General features: G+C 41.8%; 1 long non-coding RNA gene across 1 annotated transcript; it reads right to left on the reverse strand.

Annotated features, from left to right (window-relative positions):
* Positions 1-12,746: 12,746 nt before the first annotated feature.
* Positions 12,747-16,371, reverse strand: LOC308439754. Its single transcript, XR_013975628.1, has 3 exons — positions 16,150-16,371; positions 13,421-13,556; positions 12,747-13,111 (listed from the first exon to the last, which is right to left on the reverse strand). It is a non-coding gene; the product is annotated as an uncharacterized lncRNA (long non-coding RNA).
* Positions 16,372-16,374: the final 3 nt, after the last annotated feature.

The raw sequence follows: 16,374 nt of genomic DNA on the forward strand, positions 1-16,374 counted from the left end.
CAATTTTTGGTATCCAAAGATCATTATGTTTAATCTAGACACACCAAGAAAACTCTGTTTCCATGTTACATTCTGTCCTACATGTACTTTATGCTTATGCTAGTGGGATTTCAATGCATGCTGTCAAACCTCTAAAAGAATTGACAAAATGCTTTTAAAAATCTGTACATGTATCTCTCTTCTTTAAATAAAGTTGTAAAAAAAGATACAATTGGCTACATAGTAAAGTTAGTATCTCAGGGTTTGTTTGATTCCTCCCAGAGCCATCAAGCCAGGAAAGACTTGTTCTTTTCTACAGTAACAGTGAATTATAAAATAACCTCATGATGCTTAAGCAAGGACTTTTTTTTTTCAAGCAGGTGGGGTATATTATAAAGCTCCTCACATCAAACCTATTTAGAATTTTTTCTTAGAAAAATCAGACAGAGCATCACTAACATTTGTTCAAAACCAAAGGTTCTCAACCTGTGGTTCTTGATTACTTTGGTTTGAAGGGAGGGGAAGGTCAAATGACACTTTCACAAGTATCGAATATCAGACACCCTTCTCACCAGAAGTTTATATTATGATTAAAAACAGTAGTAAAAGTATACTGTTGATGCTATAACAGAATAATTTTATGGTTGGGAGTCACGGCAACACGAGGGACTATATGAAAGCAGTGTTAGGAACATTGAGAAGTAACCTAATCTAAGCATACTTACAATCCATGTGAGCAGCAGAGTTTAGATCCCACTCAGCATGATCCCATTTGAGACAGGTGATCCAGACATGTTGGTTTACCCCATGTCTCAGTATTCATTATGCTAGCTTCCGTCAAAGACACTTTACATCTACTCTTTGCCAAGACCCATATTCTCTTCTGATTTGGCTAAGTAGCAAAAGACACCTCCATTTCCATGTGAATGATACTCATATACTGCCTCAGAACATCAGAACATCTTTGTAAGAATTATGACAGGTTTATGCCAGTTTATAGAGTCAACCCTCATCAATGCCAAAGTTCATATCTATTTATGGCTGACAGCATATAAGAGGAGCTGCAGTGGGCAAGTGAGCTCTCTAGAGATGGTCCACCATTTTGCACAGCTATGATGAGGCAAGAACCTGGACAGCTATAGGGAGATGGACCCTGAAGTAGTACTCAGCATTGGGCCTCCTGAAGTAGTACTCAGCATTGGGCCTCCTGAAGTAGTACTCAGCATTGGGCCTCCTGAAGTAGTACTCAGCATTGGGCCTCCTGAAGTAGTACTCAGCATTGGGCCTCCTCACTCTCTAACTGGGCTGGAAGCTGAAGCTGATGGCCTCTAAAGAATCTGAACACTTTCTTGCTTATTCTGTGGGCTAATTGCAATTAACATTTTGCTTAACAGCAGGGTGGCAGGGGTATTAATTAAAGAGGTTCTTTGTTCTCCCCACCCCACCCTACAGGTCCTGTCCTGGCCAGTTTATTAGCTCCTGGTCTGCTAGAGAAAATTGAAGAAAGAAACACTCACTTTTGAGAGAATCTAATCTTTATTTCAGAGGGAGGGGAGGGAGGGAGAGGGGAGAGGGGGAGGGGAACTAACTATTGATCTTAGGAAAAGACCTGACTGACTGTTGTCATTGTTCTCAGTTCTTAGCTTTCTCAGGATATGTGATCACATGATATTCCAAGCATCAAAAATTCACATGTTCAAACATAAGTTCATATCATAAATTGAATAAGAAGTAACAGAAAGCCCTAAGTCTGCACCAACAGTGGAACAGATCAGAGTGTCTGCCTCTTCCCACCCCACAGTATGCAGGTCTCGCAGGACAACTGCCATAACCAGGGTCACAAGTCACTGGAGAACTGCTCTAACCAGGGACACAGAGCACCCTACCCCCAACCACCAGAGGTTGCACTGCCTGCACTCCAGGATGCCTTGTCTAACTCAGGACACAGTTCTCGAACTGCTTCCAAGGAGGCAGGCTTCAGACTAAAACACCCAGGTCAGTTGACACCAAAGATAGCCAGATGGCAAAAGGCAAGTACAAGAACATAAGCAACATACCCAATGTTCTTGTTGGAACTGTCAGAACCCAATTCTCCCACAATAGCAAACCCTGGATACCCTAACACACCTGAAAAGCAGGATGGATGCTGACCTAAAATCCCATCACATGAAGATGACATAGACCTTTAAAGAGAATATAAATAACCAACTTAAAGAAATACAGGAAAACATGGGCAAACAGATAGATAGCCTTAAAGAGGAAACAAGTAAATCCCTTGAAGAAATACAGGAAGACACAATCAAATAGTTAAAGGAATTGAACAAGTGGTCCAAGACCTAAAAATGGAAGTAGAAACAATAAAGAAAACACAAATGAAGGCAACCCTGGAGATGGAAAATCCTAGGGAAGAGATAAAAAAACAGATGTAACAGCCATTGAAAGGCCAGGATAAATCCTGACCCCCTAACAGGTAAAACAAAAGACCCCTTGCAAGTAAAGTAGAACCAAAAATGTAGGCTAGCCAGTTTAGCAATTCTATTCTTCTATTCCAGGAACTGGCTGATCATAAAGAACATATGACCTCAAGGTTAGGGTGTTTCAGGAACTGACTGACCATAAAACCATAAAAGTTAAAGTAAAACCTTGTAAACAGTCTTGAGAAACTGGGTATTTCCATTATGGATTCTTCACTGGTATTTTTGGCATTCTCCAATGACTTATTCCCTCCCTTCTTGGTTTGTGGTTTTTTTTTTTTTTTTTTTTTCCCTTTAAAAACCTCTTCTCCCAGCCACTCGGGGTCGAACTACTCTACCCCTGAGTGAGATACGAGTCTTGACCCCAGTGCACTGATTCAATTCTCATCAATAAACCTCATGTAATTGCAGCAAGGATGGTCTCTCATGAGTTCTTGGAGGGGGGAGGTTGTGTTATCCCGAGACTTGAGTGAGGGTCTCCCTGTTCTGGTAGTCAGTCTATCACCATCACAAATAGAATACAAGAGAAAGAAGCGAGAAACTCAAGCTTGGAAAATACCACAGAAGATACTGACACAACTGTCACAAAAAAATACAAAGCACGAAAAGCTCCTAACTCAAAACATTCAGGAAATCTGGAACACAATAAAAAGACTAAACCCAAGCATAATAGGAACAGAAGAGAATGAAGAATCCCAATTCAAAGGGCCAGAAACCATCTTCAACAAAATCATAGAAGAAAACTTTCCTAACCTAAAGAAAGAGATGGCCATAAATGTACAAAAAGCCTATAGAACACCAAATAGATTAGATCAGAAAAGAAAATTCCCCTGTCACATAATAAAATACTAAATGTATGGGACAAAAAAGAAATATTAAAAGCAGTAAGGGGAAAAGACAAAGTAACCTATCAGAGATACATCAGTTTTCCCAACAGAGACTCTAAAAAGGCCAGAAAATTCCTGGCAGATGTCATCCAGACCCTAAGAGAACAAAAATGCCAGCCCAAGCTACTATACCCAGCAAAATCCTCAATCATCACAGATAGAGAAATAAAGATATTCCATGACAAAGCCAAATTTAATCAATATCTATCTACCAATCCAGAACTATGGTAAATTCTAGAAGGAAAACACCAACACAAGAAGGGTATCTACACCAAGGAAAAGAGAAGAAATTAATCATTTTACAACAAACCCAAAAGAAGAAAATCACACACACACACACACACACACACACACACACACACACACACACACACAACTCCAACAACAAAAGTAACAGGAACCAAGACTTCCTGATCTTTAATAACTCTCGACATCAATGGACTCAATTCCCCAGTAAAAAGACAGGCTGAGACATAAGCTAACAGATTGGATATGAGAGCAGGATCTAGTATTTTGCTGCACTCAAGAAACACATCTCAGTGGCAAAGACAGCAACTACCTCAGAGTGAAAGGCTAGAAAAGTTTTCCAAGTGAAGTCTTAATTCTAACATCTACGCCTCAAATGAAAGGACATCCACATTCATAGAAAGAAAGAAAGAAAAGAAAGAAAAGAAAGAAAGGAAGAAAAGAGAGACAAAGAAACAAAGAAACCAACCTTTGCTAAAGCTCAAAACATACATTGTGCATTTCACACAATAGTGAGAGACCTCTATACCCCACTCTTACCAATGGTCAGGTCATTGAAATAGAAACTAAATAGAGACACAGTGAAACTAATAGAGGTTAAGAACCAAATGGATTTAACACATATATACAGAGCATTTCACCATAAAACAAAAGAATATACCTTTGCCTTAGTGCCTCATGGTACCGTCTCCAAACTAACCCATAACAGAGGCTTCAATAGATACGGAAAGATTGAAATAATCCCATGTATCCTATCAGGTCACCATGGAATAAAGCTCAACTTCAAAATCAAGAAAAACAACAGAAAGCACAGATACTCATGGAAACTGAACAACTCTACTCAATGATAACTTGGTCAGAAAAGAAAGAAAGAAATTAAAGATTTCCTAGAATTCAATGAAAATGAAGACACAGTATACCAAACTTATGGGACACAATAAAAGCAGTGCTATGAGCAAAATTCGTAGTACTAGGGGCCCTCAGAGAAGAAATTCAAGAAATCCTACATTAGCAGCTTAATAGCATATCTATAAGCTCTAGATCAAAAAGAAGCAAACACACCCAAGAGGAGTAGATGGCAGGAAATAAACTCAGGACGGAAATCAACCACCTAAAAATAAAAAGAATGATACAAGGAATCAACAAAACCAAGAGATGGCTCTTTGAGAAAAATGAACAAAATAGATAAATCGTTATCCAGACTAGCTAAAGGACACAGAGAAAGTATCCAACTTAGCAAAATCAGAAATGTAAAGGGAGACATAACAACAGAAACTGAGGAAATACAAAAAAATCATTAGCTTTTACTATAAAAGCTAACAAAATCCAGATGAAATGGGTGATTTTTTTAATATAGATACCACATACCAAAGTTAAATCAAGAGCAGGTATACTATCTAAACAGTCTTATAAGGAAATAGAAGCACTCATTAAAATCTTCCTAACCAAAAAAATCCCAGAGTCAGATGATTTTAGTGCAGAATTCTACCAGACAGTCAAAGAAGAGCTAGCACCAATAATCCTCAAACTATTCCACAAAATAAAAACAGAACAAACTGTACCTAATTAATTCTATAAATCCACAGTTACTTTGATAACTAAACCACACAAAGACTCAACAAAGAAAGAGAACTTCAGACTAAATTTGCTTATGAATGTCGATGCAAAAATATTCAATAAAATTTATGCAAACCAAATCCAAGAACACATCAAAACTATCATTCACTATGATCAAGTACGCTTCATCCCAGGGATTCAGGGATAGTTCAATATACCCAAAAAAAAAAAAAAAAAAAAAAAAAAATCTATCAATATAGTCCACTATATAAACAAACTCAAAGAAAAAAAAATCGCATAATTATCTCATTAGATGCTGAAAAAGCCTGTGACAAAATACAACACCTCTTCATGTTAAAAGTCTTGGAGAGATCAAGAATTCATGGAACATACCTAATCATAATAATAACAATATATAACAAAGCAATAGCCAATATCAAGTTAAATGCAGAGAATCTTGAAGCAATCCCACTAAAATCAGAGACAGACAAGCCTGCCCACTCTTTCATATATATTTAATACAAAAGTCTAGCTTCAGCATTAAGAAGACAAAAGGAAAGCAAGGTGATACAAATTGGAAAGAAAGAAGTCAAGGTATCACTACAGGGGGCCAGCCTCTGTGTGGGGGTTCTTCTTGAGGCAGAGGAGGGGGAAAAGAGTCAGGGGTGGGTAAGACTTGGTCTTACCAGGTATTTAGGGTTGCTGTATAATAAAATGTTTACTATCAAAGTCTAAGTTACTCTGCTACTGTAGCTGATCTGCCTTCTGTGTTCCTGTGAGGCCAGAAAATGCAGTACCAGAAACTAGCACCTCTTCCTAAAACAGCCTTTGTGTTATCTCAAGTGAAACTGCTGGGATCTAACTTTCAGCCTGCTAGTCAGAACTCACAGGAAGAAAAAGGGACACTTAGAAAAGTGATTATAATGTTTATTACTAAGTTGTAAAAAGTATCCTGTGAATGCTAAGGAGAAAACAGAAAATCCTAAGTGGGGAAAGGGAAAACAGTATCTCTAAGGGAAAAAGGTTTTCAGGTAAAATTTTTCTTCTAAGGGAAAAAAGAATGAAATAACTCTCTGTCTCTCTTTGTCCTCAGAACTTGGACATTTTCAGAATACATGATCCCATGTAACAAAGTTCAACACAAGTTCACACAAAAACAATCAAATCATAAATTGAAATAGAAGTTTACAACAGAGTATGTTAACATGCATATCCATTAGGAGCAATTATTCAGCTAAACATGCATCACCTGACTCAATTCCACAGGTTCACTGAAGGTTTAAAACCATAACTAAGTTATTAGTGAAGTTTTGTATAGATAAGTGTAGGTTGATGTCCAGGTGGTACATGATTGACAGTAGAGTGAAAGACCCCCGCTTAGCAACAGTAAATGCCATGTCTGTAAGGCTGTGCACACACGGGGCAGGCTAGGTCAGGGTCCCAGGTGGCCAAGCAAGATACCGGTGGGCGGCCAGCTTGCAATAGACAAAGGAAGACACTCAGACAAGCCCAGCTTTCAGATAAGCTGCAGCCCCGACTGGTACCAGGAGTTGTGTCCTTGGAGCCATATTTCTGCCACAGTTCCCACACTTAGATAAACCCAAGGCAACTATTCTCGGGAGCCGCAGCCCCGGCTGGTACCAGGAGCCATGTCCTTAGAGTTATATATTTGGGCTCACTCCCTGGCCACATTTAAACTAACCAATTAGAACCCTGTTGCTATGCTTCTGCTTCTGTACCTTGCTTCTGCCCCCCAAGCCCTATAAAAAGGGGACTGCCCCTTTGTCCAGCGCACAAGTCCTCCGAGAGACTGTGTGCCCGCAGGTACCTGTGTACTTTGATCAAATAAACCCTCATGCTGATTGCAGCCAGTAGTCTCGGCTGATTCTTGGGTCCTGGGGTCCCCTCAGATAAAGGTCCTCTGGACGAGGGTCTTTCACACTTAGGCCATGAGCCTTAGGCCTCAAGTTGGGCCAAAGTCATGCTGCAACTTATCTAACCATGTCTCCTTTTTCTTTCAATCCTTGCTCCGGCCCCAGGGGAACCCCTGTTGTTTGCTCAAGCTGGTCTCGGACAGTGGTGGTCTAACGGATGGTCTAGAAGAATGCAAATTGATCCACACTTATCTCCTCGTACAAAGCTCACCTCCAAGAGGATCAAGGACTTCCATTCAATCAGATACACTGAATCTAACAGAGGGGAAAGTGAGAAATAGCCTTGAACACATTGGCACAGGGAAAATTTTTCTGAACAGAACACCAATGTCTCAGACTCAAAGATTAACGATTGAAAAATGTGACCTCATGAAACTGAAAAGCTTTAAGTCAAAGGACACTGTCAATAAGACAGAACTACTGTTCTACAGATTGAACAAAGATCTTTACTAGCCCTATTTCTGATAGAGGTCTAATATCCAAAAATCTATAAAGAACTCAAAAGTTAGACTCCAAAAAAACCAAATAACCCAGTTAAAAAATGAGGTGCAGAGCTAAACAGAGAATTCTTAACAGAGGAACCTCAAATGGCTGAGAAGCACTGAAAGAAATGTTCAACATCCTTAGCCATCAGGGTAATACAAACCGAAACAACCCTGAGATTCCACCTTACACCAATACGAATGGCTAAGATCAAAAACTCAAATCACAGTGTTGGGATTCTGTAAACCCCACCCCTCAGTTACCTAGCAACAGCCAGGTATACACCACCCCTCAGTTACCTAGCAACAGCCAGGTATACCCCACCCCTCAGTTACCTGGCATAGTCAGGTGTGCTCCACTCCAATGACCTGACAGTATAAAAGGAGCTGCTTGCCCCCTCTTTTCTCTCTTGTTCTCTCTCTTGCTCTCTGCCCTTACCCCTCCTCTTCCCCTTCCCCCCTCTCTCTCCACATGTTCATGGACAGCCTCTACGCCTTTCTATCTTATTCCTCTCTCACTCACTCTCTCATTCTCCTTCTCCTACCCTCTTAACTTCCCCCCATGACTTGAATAAGCTCTATTCTGTACTATATGGTCATGGGGCTGGTCCCTCAGCAGGAAGGTATTCCTAACATGGATTCCCCCAAAGGCATCCCCGCTGGCCTTCAGGTCTTGCTACACCTCCATGGGCCATATCCCCCACCCCAACTCTCTTCAGCCTTTTCCTAACAAACAGTACAAGCTGGCAGGGGTGTGGAGAAAGAGGAACACTCTTCCGTTGCTGGCAGAACTGCAAACTGGTACAACCACTCCAGAAATCAATCTGGCAGTTCCTCAGAAAATATAATACAGCTCTTCATGAAGACCCATCTATAGCACTCCTGGGAATATACCCAAAATATATTACACCATACCACAAGGACATGTGGCTCTACTATGTTCATAGCAGCCTCATTTCTAATAGCCAGAAGCTGGGGGGGGGGGACAATTCTTTCAGCCAAAAAAAAAAATGTATACATAAAATTTGGTCCATTTACACAATGGAATACTGTTCAGCTATTAAAAATGAGGACATCATGAATTTTGCAGGTAAATGGATGGAAGTAGAAAATATCGTTTACACCTGTAGCTCAGGGGAGGTTCAGTGGATGTAGGTGTGACCATCTCTTTGTCTCTTGGGATCCCCTCTTGTCCCTAATCTTCATACTTGGCCTCCAGAAAGATGTTAACAGGAATTTTGATTAACTTCCTTGTTCCCTGACTTAGAACTGATACTTTCTTTCTGCATGCAATTAAAGTGGTTTAAAAGAGGACTGAATAAAGAAGGCTTTGCTTCAGCCTCAAGACGGGCCAAAGTCATGTTACAATTTTGACAGTCTCTTTTTTTCTTTCAATCCTCACTCCTGCCCTGGGTTACTGGTTGTTTGACTGAGCTGGTCTCGGGCAGAAGAGTAGCTAGATAATTTAATGTCCTATTGTCGAATGTTCAGTTTCCACTGAGGCCCAATACCAGTCTGAGCTGATTTTCAAATGAAGAATAGTTGTCTGCAGATGATGGTAGAGCTTTGCTCCAAAATCCCAAAGGTCTCTTCTGTGACTGACCTGCAGGGGCCTGCCAATGGCTCTAAACAGCATCTCCATCTGACACCAACATCTCAAGTAACATCAGGTCTGCTGGATGGTATGGTCCAAGAGGTAGAGCAGCCTGCACAGCAGCCTGGACCTATTGTAGAGCCTCCCCCGTTCCAGGCCCCACACAGAGCTAGCAGCTTTCTGAGTCACTAGGTAAATGGTTCTGAGTAACACACCCAAGTGTGGAATGTGCTGTCTCCAGAATCCAGTAGGTCCACTAAACGTAGTGCTTCTTTCTTGGGTGTGGGAGGGGCCACCTGGAATAACTAATCTTTTACCTTAGGAGTATCTCTGCATGACCCACACCACTGGACTCCTAAGAATTTCATTATGTAGATGGTCCATATATTTACGCATATGTGTTGCTACTTCCTGCTCACTTGGTCCAATCAGCATATCAGCAATATATTGCACCAAAGTGATATTTTTGTGGGATAGACAAAAGATCAAGATCCCTTCTGACTAAGTTATGACACCGGGCAGGAGAGCTAATATATCCTTGAGGCAAAGCTGTAAAGATATACTGCTGGCCTTGCCAACTGAAAGCAAATTGCGTCTGGTGGTTCTAATAGACAGGTACTGAGAAGAAGACATTTGATAGATCAATAGCTGCATACCAGGTACCAGGAGACGTGATAATTTGCTCAAGTAAGGAAACTACATCTGGTATAGCAGCTGCAATGGGAGTTACTACCTGATTGAGTTTCGATAATCAACAGTCATTCTCCACGATCTGTCTGTCTTCACTGGGCAAACAGGAGAGTTAAAAGGAGATGTGGTGGGAACCATCACCCCTTCATCTTTCAAGTCCTTGATAGTGGCGGTAATTACTGCAATTCCTCCAGGAATATGATATAATTTTTGATTCACTATTTTCTTTGGCTGAGGCAACTTCCATTTAACCTTTCCAACCATAACAGCCCCCACACCACAGGTCAGCAGACCCATGTGAGAATTCTAATTTTCTAAGATTATCTACCCCAATTATACATTCTGGAACTGGGGAAATGACTACAGGACTGGACCTTCTTTGAGTTCGGTTTAAACTCCATTAATCACCTGTCCTCCATGAGCCCCTACTTTGACTGGAGGGCCACAACACTTCTTGGGATCTCCGGAGATCAGTATAAATTCAGAACCAGTATCCAACTGTTGGGATTCTGTAAACCATACCCCTCAGTTACCAGGCAGTAGCCAAGTATGCTCCGCACCAATGACTGACACTATAAAACGGCTGCTTGTCCCCTCCTCTCTCTCTTGCCTCCTGACTCTCTTTCCTCTCTAGGCCTCTTGGCCTCTTGCAGTGTTGCTCTCCCATCCCTACCCCTCCTCTTCCCTTTCCCTCCCCCCTCCCTCCACATGCTTATGGCCGGCCTCTACTCCTCTAATCCTCTCTCTTTCTCTCTCTGCCTCTACCACCCTCTTAATTCTCCCATGACCTGAATAAACTCTATTCTGTACTATACCATTGTGTGGCTGGTCCCTTAGGGGGAAGGAATTCCCAACATGGACCCCCCCCTGAGGCATCTCCCTTGCCCCCAGGGCTTGCCCCACCTCTATGGGCCATATGCCCCCACTCAATTCATCCTTAACATTGGTGCCGAAACCCGGGATGTCATCCATTCCCTAACATTGGTGCCCCTTGTTTTCCTTTCAGTGACTTTTTCTTTCATTGGTGCCCCGTCATCTTTTCCTTACACCAACAGACCCCAGAAAGTCTGATTATTTCCTTTCCCCCAGTGCACACTTACTCTTGTAAAAGGCCTTAGGTGCCTCTGGGGAAGAACTGCCGAAAGACTAACAGCAAAACTTTTAGATGTCTTATCAAGATCCTTCCTCAGGGGAACCAGGCCACCCTTCATTCAAAAGGTTCTGGGTCTGCAAACTGGCTCAAGTCTGGACATTGGTTCTCTGGCCAAGACTGCCTTTTGCCACCATCCAATGTAGCGTTTCCTTCATTTTTTGAAAATTTTTATTGAGAATATTTGAGAATTCTTCTGCACATACAGATAAAACAGAGAAGTAGAAGGCTTCCTATCTATTTCATGCCTGGAAACACCATGACTGATTAGCCAGTACCAAAAGTCTGTCTTATAATAACTATGATCGCCTAGTCTCTGTCCAGGCAATGTTGACACCTGGCCCTCCTTACCACGGTGCCCAGTTAAACCCATTGCATTTAATTCATCTGATTTAGCAGCAGCATCTCCAACCCTAATGTCTGGCACAAGAAAAAGGGAAAGAACAAAACCCTTTTAAATGTGTTGGTCCCCCTGTCACCAGTTTGTATCATATGGATTTGAGAAGGGCCTTCCCATTGTGGAAGATTAGGTTTTACACAATGTATTGAAAGACCCCAGTGGCCCTTGCTCAGGCCTTCCAATCCAGCTCAGCTCCTCCACAAACACCACAAAGCCAAGGGTTCAAGAGAGTTTGGTGCAAACAGCAAGAGGTTTATTTGATGGTTGAGCTCTGGGGTTCCTAGGCACTCACTCAGGAGAGTTAAAGGCAGAACCCCGTGTAGCAAAAAACAAACTCTTAAAGCCAAAAACCATGAACTGAAGTAGGGGTCTAGGGGATACAAACTGACTAGTTTGTGGCAAATGCTCTTTAAATCTACTGGCTGTGCGGGTTGGCACCATACTTTGGTGATCTGCTTGGTTTGTGTAATGGCTCATGTCCTGGTCACTGCCCTCTTAGAATTGTTTGGGAAAGTTCAAGATCTCCTAATCAGTAACTGTCAGCCACCTGGCCCAGCAGTTGGCTCATCAGTAATTGTGGGCCATCTGGTCCAGGAGTTTCCTGGAGGGGTGGAGACATGGGCACTTGACTTAATCTGAGCCTGCTGGGCTTCTTTGTTTTTCTGAAACGATTTTTTACAAATAGCTAAAGCAAAAATGGGCTTCTCAGTATCCACTCTAGTATTGCAATTTCCCTGAGCCTTAAAAATCCCTTCATCAACACTAAGCCAATGACATCAGGGATCTCCAACCCCTTTTCTGTAGGCCATCTTTTGATATAAGAAGCCACCCAATGTGCCTACCTTAAATCTCTATTAATTGTAAGTATCCATTACATTTCTTATACAAGGAAGTTTAATGTCAAAATTTTTAAAGGAATTGTTTCATCGTCTATTGTATGGGTTTCTTTCTTTTTTTTATTAAAGGGAAACCTTGTTTTATTGGTTTTAAATTTGTTTTTCACCAGAGAAACTGATTTAAAATCACCATCAATCAGAACAGAAAGTTTAGGAGCAAGCATATATTAGGAACAGGTGCCAGAATATTTAAAGGTTTCTTATCTCGCCCTCTATTGAGTCAAACAGACTCAACAGGTGCTTCAAGTCAACTCACACAAGAAAAGCTTGCCTACAAAGGTTTCTTCTTTCATTTTTTACATTTTATTCTATCTTCTGAGTAATTTTTTAGCCTTTGAGATTGTAATTTTATTACATTTCTTCAGCCCCTTTTCTCCCTCCAAACCATCCCACGTAGCCTTCCCCACTCTACGTGGTTCATGTTCTTTATTTTACTATTATAGGATATATTTTATATGCATATATATTCCTAAAAGTAACCTGCTCAATCCACATAGTGTTACACACACACACACACACATATATACATATTAGGGTTGACAGTTTGGCAGGGGAAAACAGGTTAGAATGTTCTTCCCAGGGTAAGACCACTTTTCTTAAGGAATACCCAACAGGGAATGGTAGAATTCAATTTAGAATTTAATTTAGCAAATCTAAATAAGGAGATGAAGGGGTTTGCAACCCCAGTGGAAAAATAACAAAATCAACCAACCAGACCCCCCAGAGCTCCCAGGAAAAAAAATCCACCAAAAAACACACATGAAGGGATCCATGGCTCCAGCTGCATATGTAGCTGTAGAGGGCCTTTTCTGGCTCCTGGTCCTGTGAAGAGAGAGGAGATGGGATGGGGGAGGATAACATTTGAAATGTAAGTAAAATTACCAATAAAAAAGAAGAAGAAGAAAGCCTAGAGTCTGGACTTCTCTCTTTAGTATGACAATTCCCGTTTTAGAGGTTCCATACAGCAAATGGTCATAATCACTCAGTGAGTACAAAGCCTTCTGCATGGATTGTTTTAGAGAATTCTTAAAACAGTTCTGAGGTGAGCAGGGTAACTCCTTAATGGAAGCTCTATTTTGTTTACTGCTGCTGTGATTAGATCTGACTTGTGGACAAAAGGGTGTAGCTTACCTTACAGGTTACACACCATGATCACAGAATCTGCAGAAAATCTGCTGGGCTCGTCTCCCCTGCCTTGTTAAGCCACCTTTCTTATACAGCCCAGATTCAACTGACCAGGAATGGCAACACCCACAGTGGGAGGGACCTGGCAGACACATCAATCAGCAATTAAGAAAATGCCCTGTATACATGCTCACAGACAAGTCTAAAAAAGATAATTCCTCAATTGAGATTCTCTCTCCCCAGATGATTCTAGTTTGGGATGCAAAAACTAACCAGCACAAGAGTAGGAAACCCATGAATAGAACTCAAGTCCAACTCCTTGGCTCTAACCCTGACTCATTTTACTAACTTACAGACCTCTCTGTAAGCCTCTGTACAAAACAACTTAAAAACAAAACAAAACTATACTTACTTAGTGACTATACACAAGTTACATCTATGTTTTCATTTTTTTGCTGATACTGTAAGGCATTTTCATGATTGGGGATTAATATGAGAGGGCCCAGTTCACTGCAGGCTGCTGGTCCTGGGTGCTATAAGAAAGCAGGCTGATCAGGCAAAGGGAGGGAGCGAGAGAGCAGCCCTTCTCCATGATCTCTGCTTCAGGTACTGATTCCAGTTTCCTACCTTGTCTGGTTCCTGCCCTAACTTCCTTCAACGATGGAGTATGAAGAGAACACTTAAGTGAAGCAAACCTTTCCTCCCCCAGTTACTTTTGGTCAGTGTTTTAACAAAGCAACAGAAACCCTAACAAAGAAAACCACAGTCTCTTAGTGAATCACAAGCTAAAAGGGATGATAAAAATTGGAACAGTGATAAAAATCTCAGTATTCAACAACAAAAATTCAAATGTTTGCCTTTAGGCTATAATGATTTATATTTTTAAATTTCTCTAGGATGTTTCCTCATATGCGAAACAGCTGGACCTTTTATTGATTAGGGTTAAGGTTAGAGCTAGGGATAGGGGAAAGGTTGGGATATAGGACCAGGGTTAGAGTTATGGTTAGAGTTAGGGTCATGATGTTTCCTCATAGGCAGAATGGGAAGGGTTAGTGGACAGGGGTTAAGGAGTTAGGAATTAAGGCTAGGGTAAATTGGTTCATTTAATATAATTTATGTAAACACCCAAGTCCATGCCTGGTACCAGTTTATACCCAAGTATTCAGATATGTGGTTTCTATGGCACTGTGGACACAGACTGTGTGAGCTGTCCTGCAAATGCTAGGACTGAATCTGGTTCTAAGAGAGCTCTTAACAGAATGATCTCTAGCCCCAACCCAACCACTTTCAACAAAATAAAATAAAATAGCATGCACAAGAGACTTGGGAGTTTTGGAGACCAGCTGAGACACAGAACAACATGAACTGAACCACTAATTAGGTAGCCAGTGTTGGAGTACTGGACACGGCCTGAGAAATATGCTAATAAATCTACTTCCTACATACACAGATTCATCCTGTCACATCTGGCCATCTGACAACCTTGACTAATACAGCTCTGTATATGAGTGTGTGTTCACCTTCGAACAGAGGAAGATGTGCTGGCTAAAGATGGTGCTCAGCACAGTTTGTCATCTGTTTCCTGTTGTTTCCCAGGGTTCTCATTCCTACCAGGTGAAAACTACCTGCAGTTTATCTAAACCCGGCATGAAGGACTCAATGCAAGCCAAATTTTGAATCTGGAGGTTTATTTATAACTGGCAGTGAAAGGCCCCGAATTGGGGAAGCCACTCACTCTAGTACCTGGAAATGGGAACTCAAGAACTCAAGGAGAGACTATTTTGCTGCAATCAGGCAAGAGGTTTATTGAGGGTAAAGGGGGAGACCAGAGTTCTTGGGATGACACATATCTCACACAGAAGATGGAGGAGTCGATCCTGAACTCAATTGGGAGACATATTTATAGGGAAAATTACCTGAACAATTAGCAACAGGCACATAGCAATTTCATTGGTTTCTTCAAATTGGCACACTGTCCATTTTTGACACGATTCAACTCAAGGCCACTCTATTTTGGGGCACACTGAACTTGTAGTTGTTTTTCTATGGACTGCAGAGTCAGACCTTAGCAAGTCTAGATAGTCTGGGTTAGGGCCATTTCTTTGAACATGCTGCTTTGTTCTTATCTTTGAAGCATACTTGTCCATAAGGCAGGATCAGTGAGGCCAACTTAAAATGTTAACTCTCTCAGCAGCTCTCTGGTGGGTTCACTGATCCCAAGGAAACAAAGGGTTCACTAGTCCCAAGGAGGTCAGAGAAATCCCTATTGGGAAAGAGAATGAGGAAGGGTGATGAGAAGAAAAAGGAATAGCTCCCTACAAGGGCTGTAGGGGAGTAGAGGGGTAAGGAGTGGGAGAAGGGAGGAGGAAGGGAGAGGGGAGGAGAGAGAGAGAGAGAGAGAGAGAGAGAGAGAGACAGACAGACAGACAGACAGACAGACAGCACAAAAGGTCTGGATAATATTGAAGAGCTTCTGGGGTGACAGGTGAGGGTGGGGGAGCCCAGTCTCTGAGTGGAAAGTAGGTGGGGACTGAGAAACACTGGGAGAACCTGGAGGATTTGGTCAGTTAACTTTGCACAACAACAGCTTGTCCCAGGTCTGAATTCCAACAGACACAAAACACACAGCTTGATTTCCAAATCTCTCTCTAATTGCTAATATCTTAGACACCCTTCCACTTGTGGGACAGACTAATAACTCCGGTGCAAGTTGAGTAACCATGCAAGCTACCTACCTGATGCCAGGAGGAAGGAGGGAAAGAGCTTCCTAAGCACTAAGGGGAGCTTAGGGTGAAGTCAGGATCTGGTGAGCACAGCTTCACTGCCCACAAAGGGGAGGAGCCGGCGGCTGAGCAGTGATCCTCCCTGGGGCTGGGTGAGGAGACAGGTGGGTATTGTACTGCAGGACAATGCTCAAGTGAGGCTGAAATGCAAATCTGTGTCCCTTCAGGACACTTTAA

Source organism: Micromys minutus (assembly GCF_963924665.1).
Source record: "Micromys minutus genome assembly, chromosome: 30".
Lineage (NCBI taxonomy): Eukaryota > Metazoa > Chordata > Mammalia > Rodentia > Muridae > Micromys > Micromys minutus.